The sequence below is a fragment of the Leopardus geoffroyi genome, chromosome B1 (assembly GCF_018350155.1).
Source record: "Leopardus geoffroyi isolate Oge1 chromosome B1, O.geoffroyi_Oge1_pat1.0, whole genome shotgun sequence".
In the NCBI taxonomy this organism is placed as follows: domain Eukaryota; kingdom Metazoa; phylum Chordata; class Mammalia; order Carnivora; family Felidae; genus Leopardus; species Leopardus geoffroyi.
Genome location: NC_059327.1, coordinates 82,714,817 through 82,732,912, shown reverse-complemented (window position 1 = coordinate 82,732,912; position 18,096 = coordinate 82,714,817). Strand labels below are relative to the sequence as shown.

Sequence of the window (18,096 nt, the reverse complement as noted above, 5' to 3'; positions counted from 1 at the left end):
TTTAAATTTGTGCTTTTATGTGCCCCCTTTTCTTCATTAGGTCATCTAATAGTTTACCTATTTTATTAGCTCCCTTACCAAGAAATCAGTGCTCAGATATAATTATTAGCACCACCTTTTTCTATGTTTCCTGTCGTTGACTTTCTACTTTCTGTTCTTTTGTTAAGTTAATTTTACTCTTTTTCTAAAATTTTGGGTTTAATGCTTAATTTGTTTATTTTTTATTCTTTGTTGATTATTAATGTATTTAAGGATATGGATTTTTTTTTCAGTACTACTTTATCTGTGGCAAAGATCATAATAGCTAACATTTAATAAGTGCTAACCATGTCTTAGGGACTGTTCTAAAATTTTGCAGCAGCACTAGGAGGTAGTTATGATTGTAATTACCATCATTTATCAATGAAGAAACTTAGTCTCTGAGGAAACAAACAATGATAACAAGAGTGAAACAGAGCTTTCTTTCTCTTTAAAAAAATTTTTTTTAATGTTTTTATTTATTTTTGAGACAGAGAGAGACAGAGCATGAATGGGGGAGGGGCAGAGAGAGAGGGAGACACAGAATCGGAAACAGGCTCCAGGCTCTGAGCCATCAGCCCAGAGCCTGACGCGGGGCTCGAACTCACGGACCGCAAGATCGTGACCTGGCTGAAGTCGGAGGCTTAACCGACTGCGCCACCCAGGCGCCCCTTAAAAAATTTTTTTAATGTTTATTTATTTTTGAGAGAAAGAGAGAGAGAGAGTGAGTGAGCATGCCCCAGTCAGGGAGGGGCAGAGAGAGAGGGAGACACAGAATCGGAAGTAGGCTCCAGGCTCTGAGCCATCAGCCCAGAGCCGGATGCGGGGCTCGAACTCACGGACCGCGAGATCATGACCTGAGCTGAAGTCAGACGCTTAACCGACTGAGCCACCCAGGCGCCCCATAAGAGCTTTCTTTTTCAAGGTCAGACAGCCACCTACAGTCTCCATGAATGAGTAAAACAAGACATATGCTGACACTGTCAGTTCTTCCACTCTCTGCCTCGGATTAGGCCAAATTTAATATTTACGCACCAAACAATTTTTACACACCAAACAATTTTTACACACTAACATATCTGTCTCTGCTGGCTTGTGAAAAGGAGCATTTGTTTTTCCTTAATACCAGGAGTTGCTTACTAGGCAAGGCAAAGTTAGGAGGCAGAAAGATGGCAAAAGCAAGGAAGGGTTGTATACACATTCTGCTTGTGTCTCATCATTGAGACATATGTTCCTAGGGCCAGGAGGAGGGTCAGAGAGAATACTGAGCTTCCTTACTGTGCTTCAGGTAACTGGACTTTTCCTGTATCATCCTATATTCATCCAAGGCCACTGAGCTTCCCCCCACCCAGGATTCTTCACGTAGTTTCTAAATAAGTCAATAATCAGTACTTGGGCAAGTAGTCAAGAAGGCACAATATCCTGGATTCAGTGTTAGTAATCACGGAGAGGGAAAGAACACACATTTTGTAGGTTTATATCTATATTACTAATAGGGCTCTTTTTAAATCAACATAATAACACCTTCTAGATGACCTATGCACATCCCCATGGTCATAGGAAATGTGAATTCACCTACACTGGCAGCAGCTGATTGAAACATGTATAGAGGGGCGCCTGGGTGGCTCAGTCGGTTAAGCGTCCGACTTCGGCTCAGGTCATGATCTCGCGGTCCGTGAGTTCGAGCCCCGCGTCAGGCTCTGTGCTGACAGCTCAGAGCCTGGAGCCTGTTTTGGATTCTGTGTCTCCCTCTCTCTCTGACCCTCCCCCATTCATGCTGTCTCTCCCTGTCTCAAAAATAAATAAACATTAAAAAAAATTAAAAAAAAAAAAGAAACATGTATGGAAATCTAGTTCAAAGTAGGCCAATAAAGTTCTCTTTCCTAGGGATTGGAATACAAGGACTTTAGTTAATTTCTGTTGGATTTTAATTAGAGAAACTATTTCCAGCTAGGCCTGGGACAATCATGTGTACACTAAACTGGAGAAAGCAAAGGGAAGGGACAGACAGAAAGAGAGAGACAGAAACAGAGACAGACAGAGAGAGAGGGAGGGAGGTAGAAGGAGGAGGGAGAAATTTAGCATATATGGAGGGTCAGTAGAAACTGAGTGCTCTGTGACCCCAGAAGAGAGGGAGCAAATGACCTCATTTATTGACATTCAGTCCCTGGTTCCAGTTCTTTGTGAGACTTGTTTGTATCTCCTACCACTGAGTTTCATGAGACATTCTTATATTTTTTCCTTTTGCTTAAACATAATTCATTGAGTTCTGTTGATGGTTACCAAGCAATCTCTAACTAAGAAAGTAAATTTTTTTCAATGTTTATTTATTTTTGAGAGACAGAGAGACACAAAGTATGAGTAGGGAAGGGGCAGAGAGAGAGGGAGACACAGAATTCAAAGCAGGCTCCAGGCTCTGAGCTGTCGGCACAGAGCCCAGTGTGGGGCTCAAACCCACGAACTGTGAGATCATGACCCAGGCCAAAGTCAGACGCCCAACTGACCGAGCCACTCAGGCGCCCCAACACCAAAAATTTGAAAGTAGAGGAATACAGTGCAATGTAAAATTGTATGTGTATGAGTGTGTGTGTGTGTGTGTGTGTGTGTGTGTGTGATATTTAAATCTGTCCTATATCCCATGGTACATTTGAAATATATTTATTCATGATTAGAATTGAAAGAGGTAATAATGTATGCTAAATTTAAGTGGTGAATATTTATAATCATAAACTATAGGGATGAAAGAACAGATGATAATCAGGTCATCTTATTTGGCCCACCTATTTCTTGGGAGACTATGCTACTCTTATGTAGCAAGACACTTAGATATGCAATATTATGAAATATTAAAAATTTTTAATTTAATACAGAATTTGGGTTTGGTATTTTCTTTTCTTTTGAAAGTTTTCAGCAATTATTTCTCAAGTGTTGGAATCTTCACCTAGTTGAAAAGTTGGAACTTCTAAGACAATTCTGTGAATAGGCTCTATTCAATAAATATTTATTGAATTCTTCTTTTGATCAAAGCACAGAGTCCTGAGCCCATTTGGGCTTAATAAGGTAGGTCACAAGAAGTTTTTTCTAGATAAAAAGCTCAGAAAGAAACAAAGCCAGGGAGAGCAAGCATGAATTTCCTGTTTATGAGGGGAAAATTCTACTTGGATTCAATGAGACTCTATTTGGGTTGAGACAATCTTTTCACCTCCTGTCCAGACAATGGGGTGAACCTCTGGCCCTGAAATCTAAGGTTCTCAGGAGAACTAAGACTTTCATGAACTCTAGAGAACTGCAATTTGCAGGATTAGGAAATGAAAACAGTGATTCAGAAAAATCCAAAGGGTAGCTATGGTTTCCTTTAACCAGAAATCAGCAGGAAATGTACATCACTTAAACAGAGCCAAAATGCAGAGTACAAAATACAATACATCAACCAGTAGAATAGAAGAACCATGTTAGTCATGTATGGTTATGATAGATGTACACACGCTACTTAGCATTCTATGGAAAATTGTGGAGTGCAATTTATTGAGATCTTTAATGTAGAATAACTTAACTATAGGATAGGATTCTATTTCCTGTTTCAGTGGTCATCATGTAAGTAAATGAGGATTAGGAATAGAGATCAGAAGGCCAATTTTTGCAGTGTACTTGCAAAACTCTAAAGAAAAAAAAATATTTATTGTATATATTTCTGAGAGGTGGCATCTGATTATGTCTCTAAGCAATTGCAGTCTGAACCACCTACCTTATCTCACCTCATCTCTGTCAATTTTCCTTAACTGTTCATTGTATCTCAAAACTCAAGCTGAGTTAATAATGTGTAATTATTCATATGTGAATATCATGTGAATTTTTATATAATAATAATAATAATAAAGGTTGTTATAATAGGGGCGCCTGGGTGGCTCAGTCGGTTGAGCGTCCAACTTCAGCTCAGGTCATGATCTCGCGGTCCGTGAGTTCGAGCCCCGCGTCGGGCTCTGGGCTGATGGCTCAGAGCCTGGACCCTGCTTCCGATTCTGTGTCTCCCTCTCTCTCTGCCCCTCCCCCGTTCGTGCTCTGTCTCTCTCTGTCTCAAAAATAAATAAAACGTTAAAAAAAAAAAAAAAGGTTGTTATAATAGACCAGAGAGAAATTACCAGCTCATACGGTGGTTTTTGGCCATTTCAGTGGTGTAAGAATAATAACAATTTCTATTTATTCAGCTTTAGACTTTTAAAAGTCCAATTACATTTTTTATAGAATAATGGAGGTAAGTGGAGTTAAATGCTCTTTACTGCTCAGATTATATGCAATTGACATGGATAAATTTAATATAAGGCCAAACTAGTAAGAAGAGAGAATGCAAGTTGGTAGGAAAAAAAGAAAAACTCAAATAATACTTAAAAGTAATAGTTGGAGGAACGGGATTCGGGAAAAGTCCGAATGTTAGCAGTAGCAGGACTTTTATTTATAACTAGTACTGATCTGTTAGCTCTGGGTTTACCAGGGAGCAATGAGATAAGTACAGAAATTAGATTATGCATTTAGAAACTTCTGCAGCAATTTAACATTGGCATGATACTTTTATTCTATTTTTATGCATAGATAAATAGGTACAGCATAGGAAGTACAGTCTATGATATTGTAATAGTGTTGTATGGTGACATTTATAACCACATTTGTGGTGAACATAGCATAACAGAAAGACCTGTCTAAAGCACTATGTTGTACACCTGAAACTAATGTAACATTGTGTCAACTATACTTTAGTAAAAAATTTAAGTGTATCTCTGTATGTGTGTATTCTGATAGTTCTGTATTGCTATTCAGATATAAGCTCTTTAACCTAAAAGTTTTGCTGACTTTTGTAAATTATCTTTGTATCTTGTGCTGTGCTAAATTCTCTTATTAATTTTAGTTATTCCTTATATTCCCTATAATTTTATATGTAAGCAATTAAGTAACCTGAAAATAGACGGGTTTACACCTTCCTCCCTTCCTCCCTCCCTGCCTCCCTCTCTCCTTCCCTCCTTCCTTCCTTCTTTCCTACCTTCCTTCCTTCCTTCTTCCTTCTTCTGTGCTTCCTCCCTCCCTCCCCCTCCCTCTCTCTCTCCTTCTCTTCCCCCACTCTTTCTTTCTTTTCTTTCTTTTCTTTCTTTCTTTCTTTCTTTCTTTCTTTCTTTCTTTCTTTCTTTCTTATTTTCATGAATTTTTGTCTTTTTCTTGCCTTATTGGAAGAATTAGGACAATGTTAAGTGGAGGTAGAAGAAAATGGGCATTCTTGCCCTGTTTCTATCTCAGGAAGAAATTCTTCAATATCTCACTATTAAGTATGATGTTAGCTATTGGTTTTCTATAGATAATCTTTTCCAAACTAAGGAAAATGTTTTATTCTAAGTTTGCTGAAAGGTTTCTTTTTTTAAAAAATACTTTTTAAAAGATGTTTATTTATTTTTGAGAGAGAGAGACAGAGACAGAGACAGAGCATAAGTGAGGAAGGGGTAGAAAGACAGGGAGACACAGTATCTGAAACAGGCTCCAGGTTCCAAGCTCTCAGCAAGAGCTTGATGTGGCGCTAGAGCTCACAGACCATAAGATCATGACCTGAGCCAAAGTCAGATGCTTAACCAACTGAGCCACCCAGGCTCCCGCTTCTTGAACCGAAAAGTTTCTTTTCTTTTCTTTCTTTCTTTTTTTTTTTTTTTTGTTCATAAATTTGTCAAGTGCATTTTTTTAACCTATTGAAATGTTCATGTGTTTTTTTTCTTTTTAAAATTTGTTAATATGTTAATTTTTTAAATGTTTATTTATTTTTGAGAGAGAGAGTCAGAGTGTGAGCGGCAGAGGGGCAGAGAGAAAGGGGGACATAGAATCTGAAGCAGGCTCCAGGCTCCAAGCCATCAGCACAGAGCCCGCGGGGCTCAAACTCACGAACTGTGAGATCATGACCTGAGCCAAAGTTGGATGCTCAACCGACTGAGCCACCCAGGCGCTCCCAAAAATTTGTTAATCTGTTAAATTATCTTGTTTTTCTTTTACAGTTAGAATCCACCTTGACTGTTACAACCAATTTTTATTTCCAGAATAGAATCTTTTTTTTTTTTTTAATGTTTTATTTAAGACAGAGAGAGACAGAGCATGAGTGAGAATGGGGCAGAGAGAGAGGGAGACACAGAATCTGAAGCAGGCTCCAGGCTCTGAGCTGTCAGCACAGAGCCCAACGCGGGGCTTGAACTCACGAACTGTGAGATCATGACCTGAGCCGAAGTCGGACGCTCAACCAACTGAGCCACCCAGGTGCCTAGGGAATAGAATCTTTTAAAGAAGATGTATACCTTCCTTAAATCATTGGTGAAAGGCCTTATTAAACAGAAGTAAAGCAAAACATCACAGGACAAATTTTACTTAAGTTAATAGCAGTACATAGAATAGAAATTAAATTTTGAACGCATAAATATACAACAAAAATAGGAAGTATATTGTCAAACAGAGTAACAAATTCTTAGACTTTCTGAGGCATATCAAAATGCCTCCATCAAAAGTTGCATTCACTTGAGAGGCATTACTGTATTTTCAGTGCTGAGACTATTCATAGCACCTACGGTATACACAATGCAGCATTATACTACCATAGTTCACATTTGATACACATGGTTTAAGCTTTATGCCACAATTTCCCAATCCAAGATATAGTTAATACAATGACAATTATTTAGTTTATCTTTTTCTCTTAAACCTACATAAAGAAATTATCATTTAGGCACAAGGTATAATGTTATGTCTTCTTCTTTATACTAATGATATATTTTAAATTAAAAAATATTTTTTAAATGTTTATTTATTTACTTTCCAGAGAGAGAGAACAAGCAGGAGAGGGACAGAGGGGGAGAGAGAGAGAGAGAGAGAGGAAGACACAAATCTGAAGCAGGCTCCAGGCTCTGAGCTCTCAGCACAGATCCCAATGCGGGTCTTGGACTCATGAACTGTGAGTTCATGACCTAAGCCAAAGTCAGAAGCTTAACTGACTGAGCCACCCAGGGACCCCAAACTTCAAATACTTCATTTCATGGAAACTGACCTAGATGAACAAAGGCTCCTAAATCCAGCAGAGTAAAAACGTTTCCCCCTTTGCAGATTCCAACCATTTATGGTTATTTCAGTCCAGATGAGTGCAGGGAATGATTTCAGATTATTGAACAACAACAAAAAATTCACTGTGTCACTATCGACATGAAAATAGCACCACACTACAAGCACAACAATGGCAGTAAGCACGGTTGTCTCTTCCCCCTTTTATGGGATCTTTTCCAGGTCGCAGAAGATAGCTTATTTAGATACAATAGGTTTCAACTTGTCTTTGAAAGTTCCTTTTGAGGGGCGCCTGGGTGGTGCGGTCGGTTAAGCGTCCGACTTCAGCCAGGTCACGATCTCGCGGTCCGTGAGTTCGAGCCCCGCATCAGGCTCTGGGCTGATGGCTCAGAGCCTGGAGCCGGTTTCCGATTCTGTGTCTCCCTCTCTCTCTGCCCCTCCCCCGTTCATGCTCTGTCTCTCTCTGTCCCAAAAATAAATAAACGTTGAAAAAAAAAAAAAAAAGTTCCTTTTGAAATGTAACTAACAGGACCACCCACAACTCTAATCAGTCACCTTTTTCTTACTCCTCACTAATCAGTTCCTATATAAGATGTCATATTTTTAATTTTAAAAAAGACTTTATTTTTTAGATTAGTTTTATGTTCATAGCAAAATTGAGAGGAAAGGACAGGGATTTCTCTGTATCCCTTGCTCTCCCACCCACATAGCCCCTTCATGATCAACATTCTCTACCAGAGTGGCATATTTATTACAATTGATGAGCCTACACTGACACACCACTGCCACCCAAAAACCATAGTTTAGTGGGAGAGAGCCAAAGCATAAGAGACTCTTAAAAACTGAGAACAAACTGAGGGTTGATGGGGGGTGGGAGGGAGGGGAGGGTGGGTGATGGGTATTGAAGAGGGCATCTTTTGGGAGGAGCACTGGGTGTTGTATGGAAACCAATTTGACAGTAAATTTCATATATTTAAACAAACAAACAAACAAACAAACAAAAAACCCATAGTTTATATTAGTTATTAACTTAAAACTTCTTATCAGTGTTTTATTAAAGTGATTGATGATATTCATCACACCAGTAATGGGTAAGATGTAGACAAAACATGCCTACATTTAGGAACTACTATTTTAGATAAATATTTTAGAGAGCAATTTTTTTCATAACTAGAAAACCATAGGATTTATACTGAACACAGATATGAATGTCCCTAACACAAAAGAATATTTTCCATGTCCATTATCTCCTTTTCCTATCCACATGGTACACAGCTCTTATCCCTTTCATATTATGACCCAGAAAAGAATTTTTTTAGTGTAAAAATACCTGTTCAGAAAAATCTAATTTATTTTATAATATATGCTATCATTTTCAGTTTTCAAGTATTTAAGTAATGCTAATTGAAGTAATTATTTTTTAGTAACACATTTATAGACTGAGCTTCAAAGAAAGGGAAAAAATAATTTAAAATAATGGATATACTTTTCTGTCCGAAGGTTTAAAACCCAAGGCATAACACTGTAATGACAGAGGTGGAATGCAATCGGAAATAAAAAGAGAAAAAAATGGTTCAATATAACTAATATCTTCTTTAAAAAAAAAAAAAACAAACTTACAAAACAGACAAAACATATTGACTTAATGTGTCCCCAAAGGACATGCTAAAATCTAATGGGTTAAAGAAGAAAAATCAGAGCAAATCCATTGTGAAATAAAGATAAAGCTGCTTTACTACATACTTGTAAATCTTTTTTCCTCTGTGCATAATAATTACCAGCACTTGCCTTCTTTTCTCTAAAGTAACACAAATTGCTGCCAATAACAAAACTCTCCTCCTAGTGTAAAAACATTGTTAACTTTCTCTGTCAACTGAATGACTGATTAATATTAAAAACTTAAGCCTATATCACTTTGGACTGCAGTAAAAATGCTCATTAAAAGAAATTTAAGGCAGGAAATCAAACTATTAGATAATATTTTTATTTGTATTACCAAGTAAGGAATTCTCAAAATCATACTGAAGTCTGTGGCTAGTCTAAAATAAATATCTGTATAATTTTAAAAGTTGAGGTTTCTAACCTTTCAGACAATGTTCTTTTCTTTAAATCTGGAAGGTTTATTAACATATATTTACGAAGTTAAAATGAAGTTAAGATAAATATCTCTCTGAATAACTAAGAGATCACTCACGTCTTTTCTATCTTTTACAGTTCCCTGATGAACAATTTTATTTAGAGAAGCCAATGAGATATGCTTAAGTTGAACTGAGAGTTATTATTATCATATCTTTTATGTATGTGGGGTTTAGATTCACACTGAGATATGTGCAATTCAAGAGTTTTCCTTTTTTTTTTCTTTTGGTAGAAAAAGGAAATAAGAAAGAGTAATACTTCAGTTTGCAATCATTAGATTATATTTTAAATTTATTTTAGCTTCGACTCAATGAATGGAGCTCTATTAATATAACTGTGTTAATTGATTGCTTCTAGAATCTAACCTCACAAAAATGAATGGCCAACTCAAGAAGAAATATCATATTGGGCACTGAAAGACTATATAAATAAGTACTGACATTAATATAAAAACTGATAAACCTTATTTCCACTTCCTCTGTTATCCCACTATGTAGCTAGAACTGTTGGCTGTTTCTAGTTCACAACCAAAGAGCTGGATCATTTTCTGACAGATAAATTTCTAATAAGAAAGAGAATGCAAAGCAATACACACTCATATATATATATATATATATATATATATATATATATATGTATATACATATATATACACATATAATGAGATAAATTTTACAGTAATTTGTGAATTTTTATTTATACTCCTTTATATACATCCGAGGAAGATCTGGTTGATGAGTTTTGTGTTCATATTTCAGATGATCATTTACAACCATATCTCTTTGATTTCCAGAAAAGTATGGGATTGTAAGGGGAAAAAAATCAAATAGCACCGTCAGATAAAATTGTATAAGGATATAAGGAAAAAAGGAACAAGATTGAATTTGGCTTGCTAAATATGTATTTGTGTACCACTTCTAACACGCTTTTCGTATTACAAATTGGGCCTACCACCAGTTACTAGGTAAAGCATTCAAGCTCTCTAGCTTAACATAAAAAGACAACAGACATCTCAGGAAGCCACAGTACAAATTAGAGGAATATTTTAACAACACCGTTGAGATTTAGGTTTTTTAAGAAATGCTAAAATGATCAATATAAAGAGAAACAATATGAATATACTGCTGACCTGTACAGAAAGTATGAGCATCTTAGCACTAAAAAGACACAAAATCTCACCAAAGAGTGGGGACAATACCTTAAACATCTCACTTTGTTCCTAACATCCATGCATATTCCCTGGGCTAACATGAGAGCTATTATTCCCTGTTAGATTCACCTTTACATAAATCCCTCTGAAAAAGCCTACAACAGCACCACAGCTGGCAATTGTGCCCAGGCTACCAGAAATGGCTCAGTGAATCTCTACTCAAAATGATTTGAAATAACATTATGGAGTAAGGTAGAAAAATGATCACCCCCTCCCCCAGTTCTCCAAGATATACACTGTCATACTTTAAGAGATTGGTAAGCAAAAAATCAAGAGTGTTGCAAATTCTTTATGGCTCTATAAAAATGTTCCACTAATAGATGAAGATTCCACCAAAAACACATTTTCAGGTTCATTCTACCACTATAAAAATTGTTTAATTGTTTCTACTCATTTAATTAACTAGATAAATTTCTATTGACTCTGTAGTAATATGGTTTATAAAAATAAAAGGGAATGTTTATAACATTGGGGAGGTGGAAAAAAATCTTGTTCTAATACAGTTATAGATACAGATTTTAAGATTCTATTTACATAATTAGAATTTGCCATTTAAAATGGCACTTAGCTGTTTCTACTTACATTATTAGCTTTAAATGCCTTGAAATAATCCAAGTATTTTGAAACACTTGTCTGAGAATGTATATCATCTGGAATCACATACCAAACTCCTACATAATTTCTCAGAGAATTTGTAGCTGCATATTTTGAATATCCGGATCCATTAAGCCAACTTTGCGTAGAGGCACTCATATGACTAAAACACAAAGCGTGTCAGACTCATTTTCAAAGTAAAGTAGGACTATGAAACTCTACACAGCAATTTCTGAAACTTGATGTCTACTTATCTATCCTAGAGATTTAATTCCTTCCATATACTAACGGCCTTCCCCTCATCCCCAAACAAAATAAAAAATACAAGACCAAAGAAACAAAACAGAAGCCTTGTACCATAAGTATTTATTTCACACTTTGTTAGATCATATTTACGTGTACAACATCAGTGTCCTAATTGTTCCTTATTAAATCTTTTTAGACACTTCAACATATTTCTCTTAACTTAATGTAGCAAGTAGTCATTGAATATGGAACCAAAATAAAACATGAGACCAAAATGTAAGGAATGAAGTGAGGGAGGTAAAAATGAATCATCTAAATGATATCGATTTGTCCCCAAGTAGGGTAAACTTGCTACATTTGTTTAGAAAATTAGCAATAAGTGTTACTACTTAATAACAAACAAAACCTAGAATATGTTGGTTATAAAACATTTTTTATTAGAAACAATTTGACAATAAAATTTTAAAAACTGAAACTGACAGGGGCATCTGGGTAGCTCCATCTGTTTTTGACTCTGGATGTGTTTGACTCTGGATTTTCAGCTCAGGTTGTGAGCCAGAGCCCCAAGTCTGGCTCTGTGGTAGGTGTGGAGCCTGCTTAAGGTACTCTCTCTCTCTCTCTCTCTCTCTCTCTCCCACTCTCCCTCTCCCTCTCCTTCTCTCTCTCTCTTTTCCTCTGCCCCTTGTGTGCTCTCTCTCTCTCAAGTAAATAAATTAATTAATTTAAAAAATAAAAAAAAAAACCTGAAACTGACCATATATAGCCTATGGAAACATCAATGTAATTTTGATAACATTAAATAATCATTTCTATTCCAGAATCATATGGCAAATATTAATATTTCTACTGCCAGACTCTGCAGGGAAAGGGAAACTTAATTCTAAAATAGATTTCCCCAAAAGAATTGCTTTTCAATATTCAATTCAAAAAGATGTACCACCAACATAGAAGGTAAATGTATTTCACCCTTCTAAACATACATTTTTAATGTCAGCATTCCAAATTATCTATGCAAGAGACTGACATTTAAAGACTAAATGATTCATGGTGTGCCTGGGTGGTTCAGTAGGTAGAACATGTGACTCTTGATCTCAGGGTCATGATTTCAAGCCCCACGTTGGGTGTAGAGCTTACTTTAAAAAAAAAAAAAAAAGAATAAATAATCCATTTTACTTACAGTGCATTAAGATTACAATGTTTAGGGGCGCCTGGGTGGCGCAGTCGGTTGAGCGTCCGACTTCAGCCAGGTCACGATCTCGCGGTCCGTGAGTTCGAGCCCCGCGTCGGGCTCTGGGCTGATGGCTCGGAGCCTGGAGCCTGTTTCCGATTCTGCGTCTCCCTCTCTCTCTGCCCCTCCCCCGTTCATGCTCTGTCTCTCTCTGTCCCAAAAATAAATAAACGTTGAAAAAAAAAAAATTAAAAAAAAAAAAGATTACAATGTTTACAATGAATACCTAGAATGTTTACTAAAATTAATCTAATTAAAGTAAAACTTAACTTTATTCTAGAACATTCTCATTGCTTACATTCAACAAACAGATAAAACAGATGAAAGTCACAGAATCCTGTTAAATTTATAACCATTCACATATAACATAGATTACATTATCAAAGAAAGGATTAAACGGACATCTTCATAGCTTTTTGCAAATTCAACATATTTCTAGGCCTCCACATAGTGAAAGCAACAGGCAGATTTCTTGACATCATTCAATCTATTTAAACAATAAAAAGATTGATTGTATAGGGGCACAATTTGTCAAGCAAGATTAACAGAATTCTAATTAATATTGGCTTTTCAGAATTTCTTAAGAAGAGACATACAAGGATTGCTCAGTGCCTACAAATAATTAAATCTCTTAAGCACTTAATACGGTAACTGCAGGCTTCATTTTGAAGTCTTTGTTAAAACGAACAATTGCATACTCAGGGAAATCAAACTCAACAGTGGAGTATTTGGCTTTAATCAGAGCCCACAATCCCCAAAGATAAGAGAAGCCAGTGCAAACTGACTTGACTATTTTTACCTCCTTTTCCGTAACTTCTGTCTCTAAAGTCCTTATATTCTTTGTAGGCTTCAAGGTAAGAATATAGTCACTGGCCCTGGAGTTTCCCATCTGGATAGAGAATATAGTCTTTACCACTCGGACATACACATTCACTGAAATGATTTCTAATATCATGTAGCAGGTAGTTATGCCAGGAATTTTAGAATCAATGAACTGTATGACAGCCTGTTTCTCACCATAAATTCTATTCTTCCACAAGAGGACATCACGGCAAAGCACAACTAACTGGTAATCCCAGGTTGGAAAGAATCTTCTTGAATGCCTCCTGAAGAACCTGAGGGTTTCGTATATTACTTCGGAACATTTTCTTAATGTCTCTATCTGCAAATGCTGTGGGAATGGGAGAGAAATATCTTCCCATCTGTAGCCACTGATTACATTTGGGAATTCAACCATTGTGTGCATGAATAGTATAGATTTTAGCAAGCTGATGAGCTATTAGCCTGAAAAAAAGCTGAGTTGCAGACACCACAGTGTTTTTCTCGGTATAAACTTATAGCATGGTTCATTACTGAAGGTCCAACTGAGCTGTGGTGTGCAACTATGAGCTTACAATACTCAAAAACTCTTTATTTCCATATCTCACCAACTAACCTCTCAGTCTTATTGTTGTAGCTTGTCACTAGGATTGTATCTTCCATTATATTATTCACATAGCAGCCAGTAAGTTTGTGATTTCATCTATAATGATCTGCAGGTCTCCTCCTGGTTGGGGGAGGCTGTGGGGGGGGGGGAGGGCTCCCACCGTGGCCACAGGTATTGAAGGTGGTTCAGAGACCTTCCTGACAGCTCTGCTCCTCCTGACCCTGAATCATGACGTTCAACTTAAGCACCTCCAGGGAGCCCACTGATATAATTAGCCATGGTCCAGGCCACAGTAGAGACCACTGTAAAGAAAGTGCCAAAGCCAAAAACCATGGTGGGTGCTGACTAGCTGGCCTGTGACTTCCTGAGAGACTCCATGCATCTGATGCCTTCTGTTTAGTTGTTTAGTTTATTACTTTTGACTCCAAACCACTGCTTCAAAGCCGATTCATGTTCACCTTCTTCCCTCTCTAGGATGAGTAAAGATTTTGTCTTCAAATTTTAGGCTTCGAGATTATGGCCTTTCCCTGGTTTTACTGATGATAGGATATTTTTTTATTTTCCACTGCTCAGTTTGTTCCTTATTGGTTCTATGAGTAAGAGAGAATTTTAAAAATCTTTACTACTCCCTCAGCCAGATTAAAACTCAGGTAGTGTTTTCTTACTACAAAGCGGTGGTTCTCAATTCTGGCTGCACATTAGAATTACTTGGAGGAGCTTTTATAATTCCAGTGACTTGACTATATGCCAGGCCTTTAAACCAGAACTTCCAGAGCTACAGCCAGGCATCCCCATTTGAAAAAATCTCCCAGGTGATTCTGAAGCTCAACCACCAACGTAGGGTCTAATACTTCTTTCTCTATGTGTTTTTGTTTTGTTTGTTTTGTTTTTCTTTCAGAATATGTGTACATTTCCATAGCTATTCACATAAATTTATCTCTGTGGAACAAATTCAATTATTTTTAGCATCAACAAATTTCAATTAAAACTTATTTTTTCAATGTTTTCAATTGAGCTACTATCAGATTACGACAAATTATTTTCACAGTGATACTGTTTCTAGGAATGAACAGTTATTACCAGAAACTAATTACTAAATTGTACAATATAGAGAATAAGATTTAAAAAGATGCAGAGAGAATTGAGACTCATACTGAATAGTGATTCACTGTGCTAGTTGAGACTGCCATAAAAAATGACCACAGACTGGTGGCTCAAACAATGGAAATTCATTTTCTCATAGTTCTGGAGGCCAGGAGTCCAAACTCAGGATATGGGCAGAGGTGGTTTTTTCTAGGCCTCTCTCTTTGTCTTATAGGTGTCTGCCTTTCTCTGGTTCTGCACAAAGTCTTCCCTCTGTACCTGTCTGTCTGTGTCTTTACAATTTCTTTTTAAATGTTTATTTTTGAGAAAGAGAGAGAGAACATGGGTTGGGCAGGGGCAGAGAGAGAGAGCGAGACACAGAATCTGAAGCAGGTTTCAGGCTCTGAGCTGTCAGCACAGAGCCTGGCATGGGCCTCGAACTCATGAACGGCGAGATCATGACCTGAGCTGAAGTCGGACACCTAAACAACTGAGCCACCCAGGCACCCCATGTCTGTCTGTATCTTAATCTTCTGTTATGAGGACACCAGTCAAATTGGACCAGGTTCCAATTTGATCTTATGATCTCATTTTATCTTAATTAGCTCTTTAATAATCTATCACCAAATACAATAACATTCGGAGGTACCAGAGGTTAGTACATCAACATATGAATTTTAGAGGAACACAATTCAGACCATAACATACACCAAATAACAAAATTTTGAGTTTATAACTATGCCAGAATTTTGAAATTATAAAACTAAAACAACAGATAGGACATCAAGTATAATTAAGAATAAAACTTTATCAAAAGTTTTCAAGTGTAAGTTATTATTCTTTTCCATAGCAAAGATAGTACGTACTCAGAAATTTTGGAAGACACAAAACAGTAGAAAGGAGAGTAGGAGAAAAATTGTTTTCTACCACTCATAAGTACTCTTCACATATCGATGCCTGTCCTCCTATTTTTTTTCCTATTCACGTTAAAAAATAAACATAGTTGGTAAACATGATACCTATGAAATGATGCATTCTGCTTTTCAAATATTTACTCAATATAATTTAAACATTTTCTCTTTTAGACTTTTCATTGAAATATTTTTAACAGGTGTATGATGCTACAGCTAGTCAAGAGAAACTGTTTTCTTAACCATTCTGCTTCTGGTTTGAATTCATTTGGATTATTAGTCAGCGTCCTACCAAGAAAACTACACAGTTAAACTGGATAATTGAGAAGATTTTTGAAAAACAGACTTTAGTTTTGAGAACAGTTTTGGATTTACATGAAAACTGAGATGACGATACAGACAGTTCTTTTACATACTTTCTTGCCCAGTGTCTCTTATTAACATTTCATCTCACTATGGTGCATGTTACAATTAATGAACCAATATTGATTCTTTGCTATTTACTAAAGCCCATAGTTTATTCAGATTTCCTTAGTTTCACATAATGTCTTTTTCTGTTTCAGGGTCCCAACTGCGATACAACATTACACTGAGCAGTCAAATCCCTTTAGGCACCTCTTGGCTGTGATAGTTTCTCAGACATTCCTTGTTTTTCATGACCTTGACAGTTTGCAGAATACTCGTCAGGTATGTTGTAGAATGCTACACTAATGGAATTTTTCTTATTTTCTATTTTATGATTAGACTGGAGCTATGAGTTTTGAGAAGACCATGCTATTTTTCATTATGTCATATTAAGGGTACATATGTTAGCATGATTTATCACTGTTGGCGTTGACCTCAGTCAGCTGGTTGAAGTCATATTTGCCAGGTTCTTCTACTGTAAAGTTACTGTCCCCACTTCCTTTTCCTTAATGTATTCAATGGGGAAAAAATTACTATGTACAGCACACACTTAAAAAGTGAAGATTCATGCTCCCCCTCCTTGAGGGATATGTCTGTATGTATTATTCAGACTTCTTCTGCAAGGGGTCTTGTCTTTTATCCCTACTTGTTTATTTATTCATTTTTTACTAGTATGGGCTCATGGATATATATTTTATTCTTTAGGTTTTAATACAATGCTACTTTATTTTGTTACTCAAATCATTCCAGATTTGGTCACTGGGGGCTCTTTCAGTTGCCTCCTATGTTCCTCTGACATACTCCCATCAATGTAGGATTTTTTAGAGTACTTCCTTACTTTCTGACACTATAAAATGCTGTAGGCTTATCTTGTTTATTTCTTGCCCTAGTATTCGGATCAGCCATTTTTTCAAGGAGCCCTAGGTCCTTTTATTGGAGAATAATTATTAGAAAACTAAGATCTGGACATTTGGTGTGGTCATTGTTACTGAGATTTGTTACTTTTTGACTTGCTCAGCTGACAGAGCAGAGAAATATATCTGTGTATACTAACTCATGAATATATTCATATTTATAATTATCTCTATATGTAAACATCTCTATATTAAGCTAAAGATGAGTTCATACTGATGTCTTCAACTCTGATCCATTACCACACGGATTATTTTAGATTTCTCCCTTGCCTGTCTGTAAATTTCCACTCCAACAATGAGAAACCTGGCTCTGACCATCCACTAGCCATTTACTTAATTGTTCAATTATGATATATACATAGGAGTATTAGAATTGTTAACTTTTACTTCGGTAGAAAACAACTTTATCAAATAGGGTATAATGCTCATGTGCAGTTTCTTTTGCCTTTAGTCTTCCAGATTCAACTCATTTCCAAAGTTACTTAGGTCAGTACCTTTCTCTCGTATCCTTTTACACTGAGGTTGTTTCATATATTTGTAATATAGTTAGATTCTCTGCTCAGAGTCTGCATTCCATCCTGGGATCCTCTGACCTCCTAAATAATGTTTTAAAATTTACATGCATTACGGTTTACTCCTTGTGCTGTAAGTTCTACGGGGGTTAACAAATGCATGATGTAATGTACTCACCATTATAGTAACATACAGAACAGTTAGTTTCACTGCCCTAAAATCCTCTGTAATTCACCTATGCAACCCTCTTCCACAACAAACCCATGGCTACCACTGATAGTTTTACTCTCTTCACAGTTTTGTCTTTCCCAGAATATTACATAATCATGTAATTGAGATCA

The 18,096-nt window shown here is 36.6% G+C and overlaps 1 pseudogene; it reads right to left on the bottom strand.

The window, feature by feature from the left end:
• Positions 1 to 13,134: 13,134 nt before the first annotated feature.
• On the bottom strand, positions 13,135 to 14,262 carry LOC123596393 (annotated as a pseudogene).
• Positions 14,263 to 18,096: the final 3,834 nt, after the last annotated feature.